We start from the raw sequence: 27,363 nt of genomic DNA on the forward strand, positions 1-27,363 counted from the left end.
AGTAAATTGGAAACTTTTAAAAAATTCTATTGTCTATCTGAATCATGAAAGAAAAAATTGGTGTTTAATGTCCATTTAAAGAAGCTGTCCCCCCCCCCATCATCACTGATGAGGCAGCTGGTTTCCCCATGAGGCCGCTAATCTGTCTTAGCACACACAGGTTTCATGCGTCATGCTGCATTCCAATGACAGAAAGCCAGCTGTTTGTCACACTTGCTGCAGTAAAGACACAACCAGAACTGACTAGCCAGGGCATAAGCCAATCACACACACTAAAAAGCAGCTGCATGCATTTTATTGCTGTAAATGATTGTTTAATAGAAGTGGAAATCAGAGTCTGTATATCACACACTACCAGAGAACCTTATGTCAGTATATTGATTCTAAATTGTGTGTGTGTGCGCGCATGTGTGTGCCTGTATGTACGTACGTACATTATGTATATGTGTGTGTATGTATGTACGTACGTACAGTATGTATATGTGTGTGTATGTATGTACGTACAGTATGTATATGTGTGTGTGTGTGTGCGCGTGCATGTATGTGTGTGTGTGTGCGTGTTTGTATGTGTGTGTATGTATGTATGTATGTATGTACATATGTATGTATGTACAGGTGAAACTCGAAAAATTAGAATATCGTGCAAAACTTCATTTATTTCACTAATGCAACTTAAAAGGTGAAACTAATATATGAGATAGACTCATTACATGTAAAGCAAGATAGTTCAAGCCGTGATTTGTCATAATTGTGATGATTATGGTTTACAGCTCATGAAAACCCCAAATCCACAATCTCAGAAAATTAGAATATTACATGCAATCAATAAAACAAGGATTGTACATAGAACAATATCGGACCTCTGAAAAGTATAAGCATGCATACTGTATGTACTCAGTACTTGGTTTGGGCCCCTTTTGCAGCAATTACTGCCTCAATGCGGCGTGGAAGCTATCAGCCTGTGGCACTGCTGAGGTGTTATGGAAGACCAGGATGCTTCAATAGAGGCCTTCAGCTCTTCTGCATTGTTCGGTCTCATGTCTCATCTCTTGGCAATGCCCCATAGATTATCTATGGGGTTCAGGTCAGGCGAGTTTGCTGGCCAATCAAGCACAGTAATCCCACGGTCATTGAACCAGGTTTTGGTGCTTTTGGCAGTGTGGGCAGGTGCCAAGTCCTGCTGGAAAATGAAGTCAGCATCCCCATAGAGCTCGTCTGCGGAAGGAAGCATGAAGTGCTCCAAAATCTCCTGGTAGTAGGCGTAGACCCTGGACTTAATAAAGCACAGTGGACCAACACCAGCAGATGACATGGCTCCCCAAATCAACACAGACTGTGGAAACTTCACACTGGACTTCAAGCATCTTGCAGTGTGTGCCTCTCCATTCTTCCTCCATACTCTGGGTCCTTGGTTTCTAAATGAGATGCAAAATTTGCTCTCATCAGAAAAGAGAACTTTGGACCGCTGAGCAACAGACCAGGTCTGTTTTTCTTTAGCCCAGGTAATACGCTTCTGACGTTGTTTGTTGTTCAGGAGTGGCTTGACCAGAGGAATACGACATTTGAAGCCCATGTCCAGAATCCGTCTGTGTGTGGTGGCTCTTGTGAAAGTCCCCAACACTTTTGAATGGCCTTTTCCTGACAATCCTCTCCAGGCTGCGGTCATCCCTGCTGCTTGTGCACCTTTTTCTTCCACACTTTTCCCTTCCACATAACTTTCTATTAATGTGCTTTGATACAGCACTTTGGGAACATCCAACTTCTTTTGCAATTACCTTTTGAGGCTTTCCCTCCTTATGGAGGTTATCAATGATGGTTTTCTGCACAACTGTCAGGTCAGCAGTCTTTCCCATGATTGTGATTCCTACTGAACCAGACTGAGAGACCATTTAAAGGCTCAGGAACCCTTTGCAGGTGTTATGACTTAATTAGCTGATTAGAGTGGGACACTTTAATCCTAGAATATTGCACCTTTTCACAATATTCTAATTTTCTGAGATTGTGGATTTGGGGTTTTCATTAGCTGTAAGCCATAATCATCACAATTATGACAAATCACGGCTTGAACTATCTTGCTTTGCATGTAATGAGTCTCTCATATATTAGTTTCCCTTTTTAAGTTGCATTAGTGAAATAAATGAACTTGTACACAATATTCTAATTTTTTGAGTTTCGTATATATATATATATATATATATATATATATATATATATATATATATATATATATATATATATATATATATATATACATATACACACACATACATACACACACACATACATACACACACACACACATATATACTCAGCACACACACACTTTTTCTTGCATGGTTTGTAATAAAGCATGTTCTGCGCCTACATCTAATACCACATCCACTGTCACAGGGGATATAACCTGAAGGATACTGTGTGTCACTACTTTATACATGATTACATAACATAGATAAGCATTAAAGGGACACTAAAGTCAAAATTAAACTCACAATTCAGATAGAGCATGCAGTTTTAAAGGGTATGAAACCCAAAAAAAATTGTTTGTGATTGCGAAAGAGAACACTATTTAAAAAAAAAAAAATAGTTCACATGGTATTCTTTTTAAAGGGACAGTATACTGTAAAATTGCTTTTTTTTCTCCTAAACGGACAGATGATTTGTATTGTTTATAACCCAATCCCCAGTTTTGCATAATCAACACCGATATATTAATACACTTTGTACCTCTATGATTACCTTGCATCTAAGCCTCTGCAGACATCCCCCTTATCTCTGTTTTTTTGACAGACTTCCTTTTAGCCAATCAGTGCTGACTCAAGTAACTCCACCGGAGTGAGCACAATGTTCTCTATATGGCACACATGAACATGGTCTAACTGAAGCTGCCAAAATGCACTGAGATAAGAGGCAGCCTTTAACAGTTAAGAAATCAGTTTAAACCAAACTAGGTTTAGCTTTCAAAAAGAATACCAAGAGACCAAAGCAAATTTGATAAAAGTAAATTGGAAAGTTGTTTAAAATTGCATGCCCTATCTGAATTATTAAAGTTTAATTCTGACTTGACTGTCCATTTAATGCATCTCTAATGACTTGTTATAACATGTCAGCTGCAGAGTATAACATGTATAAGAATATGCATCTTCAGGTTTGAGTATATGAAATAGCTGGTTTTATGTTTTGAAACCACAGCCTACTACATTGGGTTGCGTCTACAGGTAACATCAGATCTCATTATGTTATCACTTTGTGTACACACAACCTTCCTTATCTTATACTTATCTGTAAACAAAAGCCCAATACTTCAAGAGAACAATGGGAAATTATCATTGTATTAGTTATCTCTTCTACACCCCACCGGAAGAGTAATTTCTTCTGCTGGATGTGTTTACATTGCCCGTCAATAGCCTGGACTTAAAGAGACAGTATACACTCATTTTCATATAACTGCATGTAATAGACACTACTATAAAGAATAAGATGCACAGATACTGATATAAAAATCCAGTATAAAATGGTTTAAAAACGTACTTAGAAGCTTTCAGTTTAACTCTGTTGAAAAGGCAGCTGGAAAGCCCACTGCAAGTGGGAAATAAGACACTCCCCCCTCCCCCTTCTTTTGCATATGAAAAGACCCTTTACACAAACAGGAGCAAGCTGGAGAAGGTAGCTGACGGTATTCAAATAAAACTTTGGGGCTTGGTTAGGAGTCTGAAAATCAGAGCAATGTTATTTAAAAATAAGCAAAACTATAAAAAAAATTTAAAAAGAAAACTTTGTGGGCTATATAAATAGATCATCTACAAAACATTTATGCAAAGAAAAAATAAGTGTATAATGTCCCTTTAAGTATAGAAACTTTCAGTATAGGTGGGGATACCACTGGCAAATCAGCTATTTTAAATGCTGAAATAAGGGTAAACGAGCTACTTGTAAACAATTTAATACTTTCCAGACTGTAAAAAGGATCATTGGGAACAAATTAAAAAGGAGAAGATATTTGGGTAAACTGTCCCGTTAACAAGATACCTAGGTAGGCATCTGGAGCACTACATGCAGGAAATAGTGCTGCCATTTAGTGCTCTTGCAAATGGATAACATTCTTGCAAAACTGCTGCCATATAGTGCTCCAGACATGTGCACGCTACAGAGCTTATGCCCCTGCTTTACAACAAAAGATACCACAAGAACAAAGAAAATTTGACAAAAGAAGTAAATTAAAAATCATCTGCTTTATCAGAATCGTGAAAGAAAACGTAAATAAATCTTCGAATGGCAGTTGGATGTCGCATTATTTTCTTTCTTGGTAGTGAGAGTACACTAAATCCCATTCTTACCTATGGGAATATAACACCTGGCCACCAGGAGGAGGCAAAGACACTCCAAACAGAGCATTCAAGTATCCATTCCGACTTTCCCTTCCCTCCCAGTATTTCAAACAAAGAATAGAGAAAAGAGAGATAAAAGGGGTAGCCAACTAGACTGCCGCCACTACAAAGCTCTCTCTCCCCCCCCTCTCTTTGGCCGGCCGTCTCTCACCCTCTCTTTTGCTCTCTCTCTCCCCTCTCTCGCACCCTCTTTTGCTCTCTCTGTTGCCCTCTCTCGCCCCCTCTCCCCCCCCCCCCTCTTTTGCTCTCTCTGTTGCCCTCTCTCCCCCCCTCTCTGTTGCCCTCTCTCCCCCCTCTCTGTTGCCCTCTCTCCCCCCCCTCTCTGTTGCCCTCTCTCCCCCCCCTCTCTGTTGCCCTCTCCCCCCCCCCCTTTTTTGCTCTCTCTGTTGCCCTCTCTCCCCCCCTCTCTGTTGCCCTCTCCCCCCCCTCTCTGTTGCCCTCTTCCCCCCCCTCTCTTTTGCCCTCTTCCCCCCCCCTCTTTTGCCCTCTTCCCCCCCCTCTTTTGCCCTCTTCCCCCCCCCCTCTTTTGCCCTCTTCCCCCCCCTCTCTTTTGCCCTCTTCCCCCCCCCTCTCTTTTGCCCTCTTCCCCCCCCTCTCTCTTTTGCCCTCTTCCCCCCTCTCTCTCTTTTGCCCTCTTCCCCCCTCTCTCTCTTTTGCCCTCTTCCCCCCTCTCTTTTGCCCTCTTCCCTCCCCTCTCTTTTGCCCTCTTCCCCCCCCTCTCTTTTGCCCTCTTCCCCCACTTCTCTTTTGCCCTCTTCCCCCCCACTCTCTTTTGCCCTCTTCCCCCCCCACTCTCTTTTGCCCTCTTCCCCCCCCTCTCTTTTGCCCTCTTTCCCCCCCCTCTCTTTTGCCCTCTTTTCCCCCCCCTCTCTTTTGCCCTCTTTTCCCCCCCCCCTCTCTTTTGCCCTCTTTCCCCCCCCCCCTCTCTTTTGCCCTCTCCCCCCTCTTCAGGCATTTAGTACTAACTCTTAAATAGCTCCACGTGCGTGAGCACAATGTTACCTATACAGCACACATGAACTTACGCCCTCTAGCTATGAAAAACTGTCAAATACATTCAGATAAGAGGTGCCCTTCAAGGGCTTAGAAATTAGCATATGAGCCTACCTAGGTTTAGCTTTCAACTAAGAATACCAAGAGAACAAAGCAAATTTGAATAATATAAAAGAAAATAGGGAAATTGTTAAAATTGCATGTCCTATCTGAATCATGATAGTTTAATTTTGACTAGACTGTCCCTTTAAATACACATTTGAAACAGCTATAGCTTTTATAAGAAACATTTTTGCTAATACATGTATATTACAAAAATGTTTCTATTTAAAACTGAAAGACATCCAGTTTGGGCTGGAATATCCCTTTAAAACAACAAGTACTATGTCCACCCAGTTATGTCATAACAGTAAGAAATACTTCATACCTTTGGCCCTATTTTAAGAGGTCTGCAGCCCTCATCACCCCTAAACAGAAATATATCTTAAAACTCCTCATTTGAAAAAGTCCCAAAATTTTAATAAGGTAATTCTTGCCTGCATAGATGTCAAGTGATAAGGTTAACAATAATTAGCTGTCTGCAGTATTAGGCTATTTTCGGCGCTAGATTTATTTGAGTAAACGTGCACCACAAAAATACAATTCAAAAGTATGTGAACACCTGACAATCACACAACATCTAACAAAAAATTTAGTGCAGCAAATTTGTTTAAGGGAAATGCAATGCATAACAAAATACTTCTATTTTACCTTGTAATACACTTACATTTCAAATCTGATCTTTATGTCCCTTTAATATTCTAGCGACATTGGCAAAGAATATACACATAACCTAGAACATCAAGCTATGCACAACTCTAGCAGTATCCATATTGTGATACAAAAAGACCTCTGCTATAGTCCAGTAAAAGGACATGCATGAAATATTAACCCTTTCCGGGACTTTATTATTATCCTTTATTTGTATAGCGCTGCCAAATTCCGTAGCGCTGGGTACAGTCATAGGGGTATACAATGACAAGGATTTGTGATAAAATACAAAACATAAAACTAAAGAAATCTAGTACAGGAAGAAGAGGGCCCTGCTCCGGAGAGCTCACAGTCTACAGGTTTAGGGTGCAGAGACATAAGGTTGGGGTAGCATGTCACATTAGTTGTAGTTGCAGCAGTGAGTCAAGCAGTTCATGTATTAGTTTTGTTCGGAGGAGGGATCAGGAGAGATGGTAAGCCTCTCTGAATAGGTGGGTTTTCAAGGAGCGTCTGAAGCTATACACAGTTGGAGACAGTCTTATGGAGTGGGTTAGAGTGTTCCAGAGGACAGGAGCAGCACATGCGAAGTCTTGGAGACGGGATTGGGACGTAGAGATAACAGGAGTGGAGAGACTTAGGTCAGAGGTTGATCGAAGAGGATGGGATGGGGAATATTTCACAATGAGAGAGGAAATATAGTTGGGAGATAGACTGTTGAGTGCTTTGAAAGTTAGGGTTAATACTTTATATTATATTCTGGAGTGTATGGGGAGCCATTTAATTTTCTCACCAATATTTTTTTAATTACACAGCTAAATAGCAAGTCACAGCTAGATGTTGCTACAGTATCTCACAAAAGTGAGTACACCCCTCACATTTTTGTAAATATTTTATTATATCTTCATGTGACAACACTGGAGAAATGACACTTTGCTACAATGTAAAGTAGTGAGTGTACAGCCTGTATAACAGTGTAAATTTGTTGTCCACTCAAAATAACTCAACACACAGCCATTAATGTCTAAACCATTGGCAACAAAGGGGAGTACACCCCTAAGTGGAAATGTCCAAATTGGGCCCAATTAGCCATTTTCTATCCCCGGTGTCATGTGACTCGTTAGTGTTACAAGGTCTCACACTCTCTCATACTGGTCACTGGAAGTTCAACATTGCGCCTCATGGCAAAGAACTCTCTGAGGATCTGAAAAAAAGAATTTCTGCTCTACATAAAGATGGCCTAGGCTATAAGAAGATTGCCAACCCTGAAACTGAGCTGCAGCACGGTGCGCAAGACCATACAGTGGTTTCACAGGACAGGTTCCACTCAGAACAGGCCTCGCCATGATCGACCAAAGAAGTTGATTGCACGTGCTCAGCGTCATATCCAGAGGTTGTCTTTGGGAAATAGACGTATGAGTGCTGCCAGCATTGCTGCAGAGGTTGAAGGAGTGGGGGGGTCAGCCTGTCAGTGCTCAAACCATACGCCGCTCACTGCATCAAATTGGCCTGCATGGCTGTCATCCCAGAAAGAAGCCTCTTCTAAAGATGATGCACAAGAAATCCTGCAAACAGTTTGCTGAAGACAAGCAGACTAAGGACATGGATTACAGGAACCATGTCCTGTGGTCCGATGAGACCAAGATAAACTTATTTGGTTCAGATGGTGTCAAGCATGTGTGGCGGCAACCAGGTGAGGAGTACAAAGACAAATGTGTCTTGCCTACAGTCAAGCATGGTGGTGGGAGTGTATGGTCTGGGCCTGCATGAGTGGCCGCATAAAATATTTACACAATTTGGACATTTCCACTTAGGGGTGTACCCACTTGTGTTGCCAACAGTTTAGACATGAATGGCCGTGTTTTGAGTTATTTTGAGGGGACAGCAAATTTACACTGTTATACAGGCTGTACACTCACTACTTTACATTGTAGCAAAGTGTCATTTCTTCAGTGTTGTTACATGAAAAGATATAATAATATATTTACAAAAATGTGAGGGGTGTACTCACTTTTGTGAGATACTGTATTTAGCTGTGAAATGCAAAAGCGGCAAAGTCGGAATATATCCGACATTTGAGCGCATGCGCTAAAACCCTTTGTCAGATATATTCCGACATAGGACCGCAAAGGGTAAATTTAATTTCTATAGAGCTTTTTCCTCTAAAGCGCCTCAAACCACTTTAGTGCATAAAATAGACTATTAATTCGGTTTCACTACAGCGGAGTCATGTGCACTTTATAATAAGGGTTTCTAATAACTCATTGCATATTCAACAGAAAACAAAATAAATACACTTAAAAAGGGACAGTTTATTTAAAAAATAACCTTACGATACAAACGGAGCATGCAAAGTCAAACAACTCCAATTTAATTCCATTATCAAATTGAATTTGTTCTGTTGGTATATTTTTTTGAAAATCACATTGAGGTAGGCTCAGGAGCAGCAACAGTGGCTACTCGTATATGGCTCGTCCAGTGTGTTCAGCTAGCTACTAGCAGTGCAGTGCTGCCCTAAACCTTCAGAGATTTACTTTTCAACAAAGCATACCAAAAAGAAAGAAGCAAATTTGACAATAGAATAAAGTTGCTTAAAATTGCATGAGCTATCTGAATCACAAAAGTTGACTTTTTACTTTACTGTCCCTTTAAGTGCAAAATCTAATCATTTGACAGACATACCAATATCTCAGCTAATCAATGTGGACAAAACAGTCTAATAGATATGTGCAATTGGGATGCTCCATTAGCATCCAAATGCATAAGGCGGTGGCCACTCGTGGCGTTCGGCTCTTTTCGGAATCTGATACCTTTCTTGTTAAAGTGCAACACACTAAGATCTGAAATTACACAACCGTAGTGTTTTGCACTTTCACAAAAAGGAATCCAGCTCCGAAAAGAGCCGAACGCCACAAACAGCCACCTTCTTCCACTATTGGGGAGCTGACGAAGCATCCGATTGCACTTAGAATCAGTCTAATAATACTGCATTACATGTTAGATGAAATTATGTATTCACATTATTACAATCCGATTAACTACACAGGCATATACTATTTTAAAGGGACATTAAAAACCTATTGCTTTTGTGTACAAATTGTGTCTGTCCTACACTCAGAGAAAAAAAAAATAATATATCTATCACATATATATGAATATACACAGAGGCTGCCTGCAAGCTAATTATGAGTGTCCCAAAAAAAGAATAAATTATCTGTTCCCAGTATCATAGCTTTCTATACAAGTGAAAAATGCACAAGTTATCTGTAATGGGTTCTCTTGTAGTAATATTTTAAAGTAAACTTTAAATAATAAATACATTTATACATATTTTCTGCTGAACCTTATGTATACAATTTATAGTTGAGCAATAAAATAAGAATCATACCTGTCCCTACACCTCTGTATAAGGTTACTAATGTTCTATGCTCCCTCTGTCTATGTCATGCTAACAACCTGCTTTGGAAAGCCTGGGGTGCATACAGATGCTGTAAACCTGCATTTAGCAGCTGAGGTCTAGGTAATATTTCTACTAATCTTATTTACCAATTAACTCCTGAACAAGATTAGTATAAAATAAATCATTTTTATTTTGCTGTGACAAATTAAAGACAGCTCGAAAAAGGGGTTATTCTTTCCAAAAAAGCATAGTGCCAATGAGCGCTCACAATGTGCAAGGTGACTACATTGTGACAAAAACGGAGGACTCAATATTCGCATGCGCAGTGTTATGTGTGGGCGCTCCTACTATCTTAAATTAAGGGAGCTGAGCATGCGCATAGTTTTAGCTAATCAGCTTAAGTTAAGCCAGTCTCATCCTCTTCAGCACACTGAAGCTGGGCTGTGACCTAAGCACTTGCGTGTATAGCAACAGCACATGTGCACCGCCTACTCAAGCGGCCATCTTCCTACCTAGGTAGCGTCCCAGTGATAGGATTTGAATGAGGGGTTTGGTAAACCAGCTAATTTATAAGGCAAATTCCAAACAAAAATAAAGATGAACAATAAAAATAAATATTTGAGGATACTATTATTTTCCAACAATCTTTGGGCATCACATGTAAAACAAATAGCACTATATAGTTATGGTAGGCAGCTTGATCACCCACATCATGCTAAAGTACTCCAGCACCCTGCAGATAAGGCCGCACATCTGCTCCTAGAACATTTGCCTCCCTGACAGCTGCAAGCTCAGTACAAAACAGTACTTATGTTGGATGGGGCAACTAAGTGATTACAGGCTGTGGCTAGGCTAACAGAAAGCTGCAGGATGGCCAACACTAAAAAAGGTGTAGTGAGGTGCTGCACATTATAGTCCACAGCAGCGGCCCCAGGACAGCCTCAAAATAAACCAGCACTGCAGCAGCTATTAAAAGAAGGCGGTAGTTGAGTGCTTGTTTCATGTTGCAGTCAAAGTGAATGGGCAACCCTGGGATCAATTCCCCTTTAAGGATACAGTGTTACCATATCATACCAGGAACAGTGTCACAGAGGGTAAATAGCAACAATAACAAACCGTACCACTAATCTAGAGAACATATAGCAACAAACTAAACCCAAGGTGATGCATTATTTCACAATGTTACTATTTACACTCTGCATGTTTAAAGCACAAATCTGTTTAAAATTTAGGAGCCCATAAGTATATTTAGGAGCCGGACAATGGTATTTGTATATAGAAATATGGTGAATAACGCAAAACGTTTGGAGCAAGTGGTAAAATTCTAGGAGTCAGTGCCTCCCTAGCCCGTGGATTCGTCGAGCCCAACATAAAAGTGCAAAAAGAAAAATGGTCTACGGTGTTATTTGCAAGTAATTGTGCAATAATAAAAACATGCTACTAGTTTAAACGCCCCCAAAAGAGTTCATCATATAAGTCTCTTCCTTAGCTACAAAACACTACTGGGACCTAGAGGAACACATCCCTTGAACCACATATACAACATGTGTGTAGCCACCAATCACCAGCTAGCTCCCAGTAGTGCATTGCTGCCCTTCAGTTACATAGGTATGATTTTCAACAAATGATACAAACAGAACATTGTTAATTTGGTAACAGAAGTAAAGTAAGGAAAAGAAAGGAAGGAAATCTTCTGACTTGTGTCGGAGAAAAAGAAAAAAAAAAAACAGCAAAAATTAATTAATGCATTTGTCTAGAAAATACTACTAGCTTTACACTCAAGTGCCAAGCAATCATATGCAGCTAGACCCTTGCGAGTAAAGAGGCTGCATTGCCTCCAGTATTCAATATAATATGTAACAGCATGTGCGGTTCAGCTTACCTTTTCACAGTTTAAAAACTAGAGCTGCAACAACTAATCGGCATAATTGATAATAATCGATTATGAAAATAGTCAACGAATCTCATAATCGATTAGTTGGTTTGCAAAAAGTTGGTCTGTGCATGGCACCAGCTTCTTAACACTCCAATGAGCTCCTGCACATGGTAATGTGCTTTATAGTTATGCCTTTAGCCTAATGGACATCTACAGATATTTTACTTTTCACTTTTTCAGGACACTATAAGTTTCTTTTTAAGTTTACAACTACTCCTGTCTTATGTGCAACCCAGAAATAAAATAGGAGTCATAATTTGGATTGTTTATATGAAATCAGGTGATTTGGGACTATGGTTTGCATGATATAGTGCTGAGCTTGTGATTTACACCTAGCCCTAGTTTGATGACATTTGTCATATGAATTGATGTTACTATTACCTGTTTACACAATTTGTAATGGATCGCTTACTATTGCTGATTATATGTTCTCTATAGATAAATGTGTAAGGCTGTGTCCTGTTACTGATATATAGGGGCCCCTCTTTTAATAGATGGTACCTTATTTTTTTTCTCTTAAAAGAAAATTGTAATATTTGTTTTAGTTTTAATTTAGGAAATTTACAACTGATCTATGGTTCACACACACAGTTATCAAGAGCCGATTCTGCTCAACTAAAAGAGTGCTTCTCTCACATTTCAATTTGCAATTTGTTACTCGTGTTAAACGCAAGTTACTGATCAAGACAACAATCGCAGCTCAGTCTCTGAGCGATTTCAACCTCAGTATCTTTCTTCCACCTATATATCCTGCCCTTTGCCACATTCCACCACTATATGGCAAGTGTCATTGCCGACTCTTGTAAACTGTTCCGTTTTGCCAAAGCCAGCTGTTGCTTTATGGTTTCCATAGGATAGTGCAAAGTATCACTGCTCCCGTACCTCCCCGGGGAGGCCCGTCTCACATGTTGAAAAACACTGGTATAGGCCAATGCATCGTACCAATGTAAATATCAATAAATTAAATACCACTTGATTGTAAAACAACTTACACACACACTATATCAGCAATTAAACTAGCCATTAAATATTTTTGATTTACTGAATCTAAAAGAAGAAACTTTATATTTTAAGGGATACTAAACCTATTTTTTCTTTCATGATTCAGATAGAGCATGCAATTTCAAGCAACATTCTAATTTACTCCTATTATCAATTTTCTTTGTTCACTTGCTAACTTTATTTGAAAAACAAGAATGTAAGCTTAGGAGCCGGCCCATTTTTGGTTCAGCACCTGGGTAGAGCTTGCCGATTGCTGGCTAAATGTAGACACAAACCAGCAAGCGCTATCCAGTGGTCCGAACCAAAAATGGGCCATCAATCTCTTTATATAAAGTAGGTTTATATATAATGTTCTTATTGTACCCTATGTAGTACTGGTCAATATATTGGTATAAGACAAATGCAGGGGTGGAGCCATAAATAGAGAAGAGTAGAGGACCCGGGACAGAGACTTTAGGTGCTCCACCTGACAGAGGCATTGATGAGGAGAAGCCTCATCAAAGAGTCGTTTGAGGAAAGAGTAGAGAAGCAAGTTTGCTTGACTAAGTGAAGGGCATAAGTGTAGGAACAAAGAATGAACATATTGTGGATGAAACCAGGTTCAGAGCGAGATTTCCTCCTGACATGCTCAGCAGAGCAAAATAAATTTTGAAAGTACCACGTTTGCTGAGACTGCCAGGGCTGTAACTGACAACGTGAGATTTTGTGTAGTTGGAGAGGAGCAACAAGTGTCTAGTGCAGAGAAGAGATTACTGGTATAGTGAGCTGTAGCGAGAAAAGGGCAGGTTATATTGGAAGTGTGAGGGAGGAGATGTTGAATAAGTGGAAAATTGGATTGGATCAAAAGCGTGCCGATTTCTACAGGTGTGGGGGAAAGATGGCAAAGTGGGTTTAGCCAGTACATTAAGATTAAAGGTGAACAGGTGGTGGTCTAAAATTGGAAAGAGATGACAAGTGAAATCAGATATAGATCAGGTGTTGCGGTGAGTAGGAAATAGGATGGATTGTGGGAGACAGAATGAGGATGTGAGTGTAAAAAGTTTAGAGGCAGCAGGGACAGATGGGTTATCAATGAGGATGTTGAAGTCCCCCAGTATTAGAGTTGGTATGTTTGGAGAGAGAAAGTGAGGAAGCCAGGCAGCAAAAATGTCAAGAAATTGGGAGGTTGATCCAGGAGGGCTGTAGATGACTGCCACTCAAAGAGAGGGGAACGGAGGCATGTACTGATAGGTGCAGGAGGGGTGAGTAAGATCAGGGGAGAGCCATCATGTCTCTCCAGTGTTCTCACCAAGACCGTTTTTAATGGGCACACCACCCGTCTAAAATATAAAGACAATATTAAGCTAAAATTAGCCATAGTTAAAAATGTTCTATTTCTTGTTCCACAAATTATCATTAAATAGGTTTATGTTAAATAATGCAATTAAATTGTGCTTTGGATAGCAGAATATTTCATAATACTAGAAAGTATTACACTGCCTCCACCCAGCTACTTCATTAGGCCACCCAGATGGCAACATTATGTGTGGCCTGGGTGTATGGCTAAAGTGGAGACCACCATGTGTGAGAGCAGCAACGGAAGTAGCGTCAGAAGATAGGCATGTTTAGGTAATTGCTTAAAGGCTGAAAGCATTAGAGACAAATAGGTTGTGAACGGTTGTAAGTTTGTTAAAGACAGAGTGAAATTTACAGACAGCAGAAGAAAAGAAAGGGGATAAGCGCTGTGGGTTAATGGAGATGAGATTGTTAAAATTGCGTGGCCTAGAGGTTTTAATATGGGAGACAGAGATAGCGTGGTAGTATGGTAATTGTAACGGGCCCGGGTTAGGAGAGACATCACCAGCTGCAAGTGTGAGTGAGACGTGTAAGATTTAACATGATTGGAGAATAAGATGAGAAAGCGTTTCAAAGCAGACACAATAGTCCATGGGAGGACACCATAGGAGAGGAGAGAAGGGAGTGTGAGATATGGATTGTGTGAGGTTTATTGTTATAGGGCCATGCTGTGAGTTTTAGGGGAAGGGCAGATAGAAAGAACAGAATAGACATGGAGAGCATAGTGCAGGTGTATAATTGAGGATTACCTGTTAATAATCTCTGTAGGTTGAAATAAAACAAAACAGGACTTCTGTGGTCTTTGTTTTCAAAAAAATTGAAATGTATACATACAGTAGATATGAAAAGATGTAATTATTATTATTACTAAATTAAAAGGGATGTTTTGGTACAAAAAAAGAAACACTAATTCATTCAGTTCATTCACGCTCAGTGGAATTTTAGGTCTTTCCCAACCAAGGGGTTAAACACATAAAATCTCTATTGGAAGCCGCAGAAAACTGCCAACTCTGAGCAAGAGACGGACATTGAGTCTCTTGGCAAAAGCAACAGCCCCCTCCATTCAACAACTCTTGAGTTTGGAAGCAGCAATGCTTACAGCTACCGAGCACAACTTTACCTGTGTGTTTAAACCCTTTTGCAGAAGTTAAACACATAGAATTCCACTAAACAAAAAAATGTTGTGCTCTAACAAATAAGATCATGAACTAAATAAACCATCATGGAGATGAATACACTCCTGGAAACAATGATTTAGCCTTTCATATCTTCACAATGAAAAAATGTGAGCAATGCACTCATTCATTAAATCAATTTACCATAGTATAATAATCTGACTTTACTGATGCTAACAATCTCTATACATTATTTCACTGTGTCACAAGATTTTTAGGAGATTACAGTTTGTTCTTCTCCACAATTATTATTTGTAAAGTGACAAACACATCCCACATCATGAATGTGAGAGTAAATTAAAAAAACTAATAAAATATCAAGTGTCCACAGAAAGATGTGTGACTATTGTGAGGTTCTGGCAGAAACCCTCAGTCTGCACTAGCACGTTTGCTGCATAGTTGTTTGGAAGCATTCTAAGTACAAAAGCTAATTACATAAATGATGCTGAAAAAGGCATTAAGGGATACTGAACCCAATTTTTTTCTTTCATGATTCAGATGTAGAATGCAATTTTAAGCAACATTCTAATTTACTCCTATTTTCAAATGTTTTTCCTTCTGTTTGTATCTTTATTTGAAAAAGCTGGAATGCAAGCTTACGAGACTGCCCATCTTTGGTTTAGAACCTGAGTAGCGCTTGCTGATTGGTGGCTAAATGTAGCATGCTCTTTCTAAATCATGAAAGAAAAAAAATTTGGGTTCATTATCCCTTTAATCCTGAGCTGCCCTCCAACGTAACACCTTGGATTAGGTTTATAGGACAGATGGGCTAATGAGGTTACGTGAAAGGCATACCTCTATGTAAACCAATATATATGCAATTGAAAAACATTTAATTTTATACAAGCAAAAATATTGTTTCCGGTAAAGAATTCAAGCAGTACACGTTTTATGTTAAGATTCCTGAATAACACGGTACGGGGATTACTAAAACGTAAATCTTATAATTTCCACATTATGATATAGTATAAGGATCATAACTTCTGTACTGCATTCTCCAACCTATTTACTTACACAAAAGCACCTTAATCCAGGCCGTAAATACACCAGCACTAGATAACCAAGGCACCCCAGTGCTCCTCGCAGCCGCTTTGCGACATGGATGTAGCAGCCAGCAGGAACTGAGTAATAGCATCACTTCCGGTTCCGGATAGAATCTACATGGACACAACGTGATCGTAGGAACACACCGGAAGTGATATCACCATCAGTTCAAGTTCAGGAAACGGAAAGTACAGTTACAGTTACGCATTAATACGTAGTCGTACCGTTTTAGATTAGCTGTTTTTTTCTTGTGGCTGTACTAGTTTAGGTAAAATCTTAGGGTAAAATCTTAGTTTAGCGTTCTATATCATTTTATCGGCCATATCTCATTATTTTCCTACAAAAATTGGCATGATATGGCTGAGAAAATGATTTAAAACGCTAAACTAAGATTTTACCCTAGTTTATATTAAAAACATATAGATATTTGATACTGATAAGCGGGATTTTTTACAGTCCAGGCAAAAGCCCAACTCTTGCGGCTGGCAGGCACCGCATAACATTTTTTTGTAGAATATAAACTATGCATAATAGCACATACATAGGCTGACCATATTACCGCTTTAAAAAGGGACACATATGAAAAATACATAAGGCAGGGTTCTCATAATGGAACATTATCCCAAACCATTTCTTTAAACAGCCCTGACATATGTATTTTTCATATGTGTCCCTTTTTAAAGCGGCAATATGGTCAGCCTACATATACACCAACATTCTCCCACAGACACATACTCCAGTCCTCATAACTTTAAACCCCTGCCACTTCATGCAGAATATCACTCCTGAAACCCTTCTGCCAGCAATAGCACATTTTTCACCTGTCCTCTAAAACTGCTGCTAGTCCAGTGTAATTGACTTGAATCCTTTCTATAAGCTCATGACCAAAATAACTCCTCTATCCTGTATGTATATATATATATATATATATATATATATATATATATATATATATATATATATATATATATATATATATATATTTAAAACTGCGGAAAACAGGGACTTTACACCCCAAAATATGGCTCCCCTTTTTGTTCCTGGAGACACAAACACTGCAGTATTGTTGGTAGCCCTCATCTGAACCCCCATGCCAATTTTTGTAGGAAAATAATGAGATATGGCTGAGAAAATGATATAGAACGCTAAACTAAGATTGGTAAAATCTTAGTTTAGCGTTTTAAATAATTTTCTCAGCCATATCTCATTATTTTCCTACAAAAATTGGCGTGGGGGTTCAGATGAGGGCTACCAACAATACTGCAGTGTTTGTGTCTCCAGGAACAAAAAGGGGAGCCATATTTTGTGTGTAAAGTCCCTGTTTTCCCCATAGACTTTACACAGCCAGCCAGCTCTGCTCACCTACATGGATACATTGTATCAAACCCTCAGCCTACAGGTTTTATACATTTGTAACTGTTTACTGTACACAGACACTTATAGCAGCCCTGTCAGTAACATCTGTACAAACTGCTGAGAAAATAATTTTCACACAGCCTTAAAGGGCAGGATAGCACCTGGTCACACAGTCTTAAAGGGACAGACAAAAACCACAGCCTTGAAAGGGTCAACTAGCACCACACACACACACAGTCTTAAAGGGACATATCACCATAATGTGCATGCAGCGCAACCTTAAAGGGCAGCTCGACATCTGCGCACACAGCCTTAAAGGGACAGATCACAGTAATGTACACGCAGCGCAACCTTAAAGGGCAGCTCGACACCTGCGCACACAGCCTTAAAGGGACAGATCACTGTAATGTGCACGCAGCACAACCTTAAAGGGCAGCTTGACACCTGCGCACACAGCCTTAAAGGGACAGATCACCATAATGTGCATGCAGCGCAACCTTAAAGGGCAGCTCGACACCTGCGCACACAGCCTTAAAGGGACAGATCACAGTAATGTACACGCAGCGCAACCTTAAAGGGCAGCTCGACACCTGCGCACACAGCCTTAAAGGGACAGATCACTGTAATGTGCACGCAGCACAACCTTAAAGGGCAGCTTGACACCTGCGCACACAGCCTTAAAGGGACAGATCACCATAATGTGCATGCAGCGCAACCTTAAAGGGCAGCTCGACACCTGCGCACACAGCCTTAAAGGGACAGATCACAGTAATGTACACGCAGCGCAACCTTAAAGGGCAGCTCGACACCTGCGCACACAGCCTTAAAGGGACAGATCACTGTAATGTGCACGCAGCACAACCTTAAAGGGCAGCTCGACACCTGCGCACATAGCCTTAAAGGGACAGATTACCATAATGTGCACGCAGCTCAACCTTAAAGGGCAGCTCGGCACCTGCTCACACTCTTAAAGGGGCAGGCACACAACCTTTTAGTGAGTTTACACGCACAGTTTTAAAGGGAGCAATAGTATGCATCCCCATGTGATGCGCGCAGCCTTAAAGGGACGCTCTGTCTTAACGGGTCAGTGGCACGTGCACACACACAGAGCACTCTCAGCCTTTAAAAGGACAACTTGCACCACACGCATACAGCCTAAAGGGACAGATCACCGTAATGTTCACGCAGCGCAACTTTAAAGGCAAGCTCTGCACCTGCGTACACAGTCTTTAAGGTACAGGCACACACAACCTTTAGTGGTTAAACGCACACAGTTTTAAAGGGAGCGATAGTATGCATCCAAACGCAAAGCACACCGCCTTAAAGGGACGATCTGTCTTAAAGGGACAGGGGCACGTGCACAGCCTTTTAAAGGAACACCTTACACCATAACCACACAGTGTTAAAGGAACAGCTCACACCATGCACACCCTTAAAGGGCAGCTCACTGCCTGCTCACACAGTCTTAAAGGGGCAGGCACACACAACCTTTAGTGGGTAAAGTCACACCACACGCACACAGTTTTAAATGGAGCGATAACAGTATACATCCGCACGCAATGCACACAGCCTTAAAGGAACATCTCACACCATGCACAGTCTTTAAGGGGCGGGCACACAGGCTTTTAAGCACACCCAAATGCACACAGCATTAAAGGGGCACCCAGTATTAAAGTGACAGACACAAACGCAGACTTTAAAGGGGGAGCTCAAACAACACACACACACAGTTTTAGTGGTGCAGGTGCACAAACACAGCACACACAGCCTTAACAGCACAGATCACATTACGCTTGCACAGTCTTAAAGGCACACCCACATGTAGTCTTACAGGGACAGATCACATCATGCACAAACACATACTTGGCACTTAGCACACACAGCCGTGATGTTAAGGGACATCTCACACTATACTGCACACTGTCTTAATGGTACAGGCACACAAACAGTACACACATCATAAAAGGAACAGGTCACACCATATGCACACAAACTTAACTCCTTCACTACCAAGACTTTCAGGGAATAATTTGCACAAAATACCGGATAGTTTTTAGCATCCGGAAGCTAAGACATATATATACGTCTTGCAGTACGATAGGCAAAGTACTGCAAAACGTATATATACATCTTATTGGATGAGTGGGTTAAAAGGGCTGGCACACTTACACAAAGCACACATCTTTAAAGCACACCCAAAAACACATGGACCAAACAGCACGCATATACAAACACATCACACAGCCTTAACCCCTTCCTGCCGAGGTTAAAGTGTCTACATCGGAACAACTGTTCCGATGTAGACAAATTAAAATCACACGATCGTGCACATGATCGCAAGATTTCAATTATTGGATCGGGTCTGGGGGTGTCCCTTTAATGCTAGCAACGGCCTCCAGACCGCAATCAAATCCAGGAAGCGCAGTAGGCTTCAGGACAGCCGTTGGCTATGACGTTGTATTCTGTCATAACGGCGCTAAAGCCCAGCGCCGTTTCGACGGAATACAACGGCATAACGGCGGCAAAAGGTTAAATGGACAGCTCATCCCTCAAGTCTTAAAGCTACACCCTGACACACACACAGAGTATTAAAAATCCACACCACATGCACACAGTCTTAAATGTGCAATCATAAATAAAAACACATGACACACAGCCTTTAAAGGGACAGATCAATGCACACCAAAACACAGACTCAAAAGGGGAAGGTCACAGTATGCAGGAAAATATACACAACACACACAGAGAACATTTTTTGCACAAAATAAAATCAAATAATGGAATTTTTATTAATTGAACTTACACTTGCTGTGAGCTCATCTTATGTGTGTAAGCTTCATCTTGTAAAAAAATTTCAGGTCAACCTAAAGCAAATGGTTAAATTTAACTAAGAAATTAGACACTAACAGAGCCAGGCTGCCAATAAATGTATCAATATAATGTGGAAAACACAGATGACCTTTCACACATTAAGGAAAATGCAGTTAAAACATAACCATTGTATGGTTAGCAGGATGTTTAGATTACCTTCCAATCAAGGACTTATGCATAGTTAATTATAAAAAAACATAAACATTTCATTTAGTTCAACCATAGTTAAACTCCTTCTAAAATATCTATAACATTCCAGATTTGTTTAGACAAAGGGAAAAGTTTACTATCACTTTAAGGACTGTGTGCATTGTGTGAGGGTGTCCGTGCCTTTAAGACTATGCAAGCGTAATGTGATCTGTGCTGTTAAGGCTGTGTGTGCTGTGTTTGTGCACCTGTACCATTAAAACTGTGTGTGGTGTGAGCTCCCCCTTTAAAGTCTGCGTTTGTGTCTGTCACTTTAATACTGGGTGCCCCTTTAATGCTGTGTGTATTTGGGTGTGCTTAACAGCCTGTGTGCCCGCCCCTTAAAGACTGTGCATGGTGTGAGATGTTCCTTTAAGGCTGTGTGCATTGCGTGCGGATGTATACTGTTATCGCTCCATTTAAAACTGTGTGCGTGTGGTGTGACTTTACGCACTAAAGGTTGTGTGTGCCTGCCCCTTTAAGACTGTGTGAGCAGGCGGTGAGCTGCACTTTAAGGCTGTGCTAGGTGTGCATGGTGTGAGCTGTTCCTTTAACACTGTGTGGTTATGGTGTAAGGTGTTCCTTTAAAAGGCTGTGCACGTGCCCCTGTCCCTTTAAGACAGATCGTCCCTTTAAGGCAGTGTGCTTTGCGTTTGGATGCATACTATCGCTCCCTTTAAAACTGTGTACGTTTAACTACTAAAGGTTGTGTGTGCCTGTACCTTAAAGACTGTGTACGCAGATGCAGAGCTTGCCTTTAAGGTTGCACTGCATGAACATTACGGTGATCTGTCCCTTTAGGCTGTATGCGTGTGGTGCAAGTTGTCCTTTTAAAGGCTGAGAGTGCTCTGTGTGCGTGCACATGCCACTGACCAGTTAAAACAGAGCGTCCCTTTAAGGCTGCTCCCTTTAAAACTGTGCGTGTAAACTCACTAAAAGGTTTGTGCCTGCCCCTTTAAGAGTGTGAGCAGGTGCCGAGCTGCCCTTTAAGGTTGCGCTGCGTGTACATTATGGTGATCTGTCCCTTTAAGGCTGTGTGCGCAGGTGTCGAGCTTCCCTTTAAGGTTGAGCTGCATGCACATTACAGTGATCTGTCCCTTTAAGGCTGTGTGCGCAGGTGTCGAGCTGCCCTTTAAGGCTGCGCTGCGTGCACATTACAGTGATCTGTCCCTTTAAAGCTGTGTGCGCAGGTGGCGAGCTGCCCTTTAAGGTTGCGCTGCGTGCACCTTATAGTGATCTGTCCCTTTAAGGCTGTGTGCGCAGGTGTCGAGTTGTCCTATAAGTTTGCGCTGCATGAACATTACTGCGATCTGTCCCTTTAAGGCTGTATGTGCAGGTGTCGAGCTGCACTTTAAGGTTGTGCTGTGTGCACATTACTGTGATCTGTCCCTTTAAGGCTTTGTGCGCAGGTGTCGAGCTGCCCTTCAAGGCTCTGTGCGCAGGTGTCGAGCTGCCCTTTAAGGTTGCGCTGTGTGTACATTACTGTGATCTGTCCCTTTAAGGCTGTGTGCGCAGGTGTCGAGCTGCCCTTTAAGGTTGCGCTGTGTGTACATTACTGTGATCTGTCCCTTTAAGGCTGTGTGCGCAGGTGTCGAGTTGTCCTTTAAGTTTGCGCTGCATGAACATTACTGTGATCTGTCCCTTTAAGGCTGTGTGCGCAGGTGTTGAGCTGCCCTTTAAGGTTGTGCTGCGTGCACATTACTGTGATCTGTCCCTTTAAGGCTTTGTGCGCATGTGTCGAGCTGCCCTTTAAGGCTCTGTGCGCAGGTGTCAAGCTGCCCTTTAAGGTTGCGCTGCGTGTACATTACTGTGATCTGTCCCTTTAAGGCTGTGTGTGCAGGTGTCGAGCTGCCCTTTAAGGTTGCGCTGCATGCACATTATGGTGATCTGTCCCTTTAAGACTGTGTGTGTGTGGTGCTAGTTGACCCTTTCAAGGCTGTGTTTTTTTTTGTCTGTCCCTTTAAGACTGTGTGCTATCCTGCCCTTTAAGTCTGTGTGAACATTATTTCCTCAGCAGTTTGTACAGATGTTACTGACATGGCTGCTATAAGTGTCTGTGTACAGTAAACAGTTACAAATGTATAAAACCTGTAGGCTGAGGGTTTGATACAATGTATCCATGTAGGTGAGCAGAGCTGGCTGGCTGTGTAAAGTCTATGGGGAAAACAGGGACTTTACACCCCAAAATATGGCTCCCCTTTTTGTTCCTGGAGACACAAACACTGCAGTATTGTTGGTAGCCCTCATCTGAACCCCCATGCCAATTTTTGTAGGAAAATAATGAGATATGGCTGAGAAAATGATATAGAACGCTAAACTAAGATTTTATCCTATTTGCATTCTCGTGTTTTAACGAACATATATATGTTTATACCCTTCTCCCTTTAACGTGATGTGTCATCCGCCAACATTCGTAAAACAATTGCAATACATTTTAGCAACTTAGGGTTTCGATTTCAGCTTGTGTTTTAGTGGCGTGACTAAGAGTTTCATTGCAAAAAACCACAACAAGAATAGTGCTGGGCTCAGGCCGAAACGCGTATACTGTTTTTGATCCGTGTATCTCATTCTATATTCTCCTTCCATGGAGTATGTATTTTAATTATGGAAATAAATATTGAACTTTTTACCTAAGGCTGCTACTACATATTCGTTTTTTTGATTGTTTAAAGGGACATAATACTCATATGCTAAATCACTTGAAACTGATGCAGTATAACTGTAAAAAGCTGACAGGAAAATATCACCTGAGCATCTCTATGTAAAAAAGGAGGATATTTTACCTCACAATCTCCTCAGCTCAGCAGAGTAAGTTCTGTGTAAAAAGTTATACTCAGCTGCTCCCAGCTTGAACAGCAGCCAATCAGCAGTGCTGAGGTCATGAACTCTTTTACTGTGATCTCATGAGATTTTCACTTAAAGGGACAGTCAAGGCCAAAAAAAACTTTTATTTTTCAAATAGGGAATGTAATTTTAAACAACTTTCCAATTTACTTTTATCAACAATTTTGCTTTGTTCTCTTGGTATTCTAGTTGAGAGCAAACCTAGGAAGGCTCATATGATAATTTCTAAGCCCTTGAAGGCCGCCTCTAATCACATGCTTTTGTATTTGCTTTTCACAACAGGGGAGAGTAGTTCAGGTAAACCATATAGATAGCATTGTGATCACGCCCGTGGGTTGTGGCAGACACTGCACTAATTGGCTAAAATGCAAGTCAATAGATAATAACTAAAAGTCATGTGATTAGGGGCTGTCAGGAGATGCTTAGATACAAGATAGTCACAGCAGTAAAAAGTGTATTAATATAACTGTGTTGGTTATGCAAAACTGGGGAATGGGTAATAAAGGGATTATCTATCTTTTTAAACAACAAAAAATCTGGTGTTGACTGTCCCTTTAACTCTCATGAGATTTCATTGTTACACTAAATAGGGAAATAACATGAGCGTGCACGAGGCTCATCCTTTCAGCTGTCCCGGGACAGACATACTAATATGCTCCTTAGAAATCCTTTACAATCGGATGTGGCTACTGAGGAACTTTTGAGGTAAAATATATTTCTTTTTTACATAGAGATGTTCAGGTGATATTTTCTAGTCAGCTTTTTACAGCTATGCTGCATCACTTTCAAGTGTTTAAACATTTGGGTATTATGGCCCTTTAAGAGTTTCATTGTACATGCCAGTTTAGAGAATAGTGATTAAAAAGTTTAAATTGTTCTGTATGAAACATGGACGTTTGAAGGAACTTGTTCCAAAGATGTTATAAATCTCCAGTAAAAGCTTTATTGAAGGGTCATAATATTCGAACAGGTGTTTTGTTGCATTAAATCAGTATTAGCAAACGTGCTAATAGTGCTAATAGCAAAAGTTATTATTTTTCCTGTGCATCGCACCTGGTGCCTCTGACATCCATATTAAAACACTGCAGTTGCATTGAGAGCCAAATTAAATACAAATAATTAAATGAATACAGATATTGATATTTTTATAGTGCACACTACACTATAAATAAAATCTTTAAAACATTTTTAATTATCATTATGGTAAAAAACAGGATGGGGTAATTATTTCCTAAATATTTCAAACCCACATTTTAGTTTCATATCTGGCATAAACTCATTTTCTCAAAACTGAAATGTAGAATTCTATACCAATTATTTACCGTACAAATTACTAATTGAATATTCAAAGATTACATTTATCATTTTTCTTACTTTACACCATCTACCAATTTATACATAACATGAGTAGGTATAAAATACCCAACCAAAAAAGATACATTTTAGAAGTATACAATGCTCTGGTTTTACTTTTGTTCATAAAGGAAAATTAGGCTAGATAAAATTATTTGTATTTTGTGTGTTTGTATGTGCATGTGTATGTGTGTTGTGCATGTTTAAGTGAGTGTGTATGAGTAACTTTATTCCAATATTTTGCTTAAAGGGACACAGGTCAAATTAAAATTTTATGATTCAGATACAGCATGTAATTTTAAACAACTTTCCAATTTACTTCCATTAAAAAAAATGTGCACATTCTTTTATATTTACACTTTTTGAGTCACCAGCTCCTACTGAGCATGTGCAATAACTCACTGACTATACATATATGCATTTGTGATTGGCTGATTGCTATCACATGGTACAGAGGGAATGGAAATATACATAACTTTGGAATTTGTTAGAAAAAAAATCTACTACTTATTTGAAATTCAGAGTAAATGCTATTGCATTGTCTTGTTATCTTGCATTTGTTGATTATGCAAATCTACTGTATTTACTGGTAGGCAAGATAGTTAACTTTGTACCTCTTCAAATGTGCATGGGACCATTTAGGGTTGCCACCTTTTCTTCAAGCCAAACACTCTAGCGCTGCACTGCAAAATTGTTGTAGAGTATACACTACTCCCAGTATGTGCTCTATTTGTGATGTTTTTTTTTCTATTCTTCCCAAACAGTGAAAAAGATAAGGAGGACAAAAGAGCAGGCACTGCTGTGGGGTAATTACCATAAAAAATAGAAATTTATTGGATAGACAAACAATAAAAACAGCAAATGCTGAGCGCTATTATATGAAGTCAAATAATAGCAGAGAGACCACAGGCACGTAGTCTGACACGTTTCGTGCCCCCTAGTGGCGCTTATTCATATACATGTCCATTACACTTAGTAAGCCCTCTTTATAGGCACAACCTGCATATCATAGCCAATAGATGAAAAGTAGCCATCTTGAAAAAATAAGCAGGTTAGCACTACAATGTGGGCAAAACAGTGAAATAGAAACAGATCCATATAGTTAAATGTGATCTCTTGTAAATATAAAACATGATACATAATACAAATGTAACATATAATATGATACCAATTATGAATATACACAGCAAATTATTCCAAAAAATTCCCTTGTAAGGATTCCATTCCACTTCTTACCTCCTTCCTCCAGTCACCTGACTCTAGCTTTACCTGTATTTAAAGCATCATGTGACCACAAACAGGTGCTTGATTATTAAACTAACCTAGCTAAAGTCTGTAGCTGCTATTTGAATCACCTCTTGAAATTACCTCTGAGAAGCTTTCTAAGTTTTGCCTTTTCCGGAATTGCTGAACTCATAAGGATAATTTCTTTTCAAGCTTAAAACAAATAATGGTCATATCCGTTATTCAATTTAAAGAAACCTTCCTCCTGCAGTCTTATTGTCGTGCACACTTTAAGTGAATCTGACAACCTGCTTCAGACGCTCAGTCACTCTCTCACCGCTCACTCAGAGCTGCTTGGAATTGCTGACAGTTTGTTTCACTGCAGCGTAACCGGACTGCTTTCCCCATCCTCTCGCATACAGTGCTGAGTTCTCCTGCTCACAGTATACAGCTCCACTATCCGGAACCTCTGAAAGGTACTGTGTGCGCAACCTGTTGTATCCTGACGAAGGGGGTAAGAACATCTGATATTACAAGTAGCTGGACTTTTTGCTTTTCACATGTGTTGATAACATTTGCATGCTTACTACGCTACACCGCTAATGCACTAAGACTTCACTCTGCCTGCATCATAATAACAATACTGGTTAATGACAATTGCTACTGTGCTTATATTTGATTTATACCTAAGAGACTGCCATTTCAGTTTATCCTATTCTTCTTGTTGTGAAGTTTAACAACAATTCTGACTTTTTCTGTTGCGTGACAAACCTTATCTCTGCAACGAATTGTTTCCTTTATAATAAATTCACTGAACGCAGCTTGGTTTATGCTACATAAATACTCCAATTGCCAAAGTGATACATCCACTTTATACAGACTCTCTGCAGTTGTGATCCTTTGCAACCTAAGCTAAATCATTACATCCCTACTGTTAACTTTAGATTACAATATACATTACATTATGTAGGGGGGCAAAAGCATACCCTAAACAGGATGAACTCACTTAAATCAGTCGTAAAAAAGTATTTATTTATATATTTAATGAGCGCAAGGTTCCCATAGAAAAAACATAATAGATTGGCCTTGCAATAAAATAAAAGAACTATTTTGACCAGCTAAGAGGGGAGAAAAACAGGACACCTGATAGAATAGGTGACCTTGGTATTACATATGAGCCAAGACAAATCAATATTCTACCCAATGCGAAAAAGATAACTTTGGAGGAGACCAAAACAATAGACTAATTCAGGGGGTTGGTAAAGTCTGTTCATTTTTTTCTTCTTCTAATAAACAATCTGTTGATTATATAGTGGCTTACAGGCTGTAAATGTATTTACTGGCAGTTATATAATATGCAGGGTAATTATAGTTGTCACTTGTCAGAATGTTATCTACTCTTGCTACTAGAGTGACACTGAGTACAGTGTGACTGAGACAGAGTGTCAGAGGTATTTTATAATGGCGGCTTGTATTCTGTAACATGCTGCAGGATTTAGAAAGCACCACTAA

The 27,363-nt window shown here is 40.1% G+C and overlaps 1 protein-coding gene across 1 annotated transcript in view; it reads right to left on the reverse strand.

The window, feature by feature from the left end:
- USP36 (ubiquitin specific peptidase 36) overlaps nucleotides 1-16,089 on the reverse strand; it is a 195,389-nt gene extending 179,300 nt beyond the window's left edge. Inside the window, exon 1 of the mRNA XM_053706269.1 lies at nucleotides 15,988-16,089. The gene's annotated coding sequence lies outside the window, so the exon portion shown is untranslated. The remainder of the gene's footprint in view (nucleotides 1-15,987) is intronic.
- Between the last annotated feature and the right edge of the window lie 11,274 nt (nucleotides 16,090-27,363).

The sequence above is a fragment of the Bombina bombina genome, chromosome 1 (genome assembly GCF_027579735.1).
Source record: "Bombina bombina isolate aBomBom1 chromosome 1, aBomBom1.pri, whole genome shotgun sequence".
Taxonomy (NCBI): domain Eukaryota; kingdom Metazoa; phylum Chordata; class Amphibia; order Anura; family Bombinatoridae; genus Bombina; species Bombina bombina.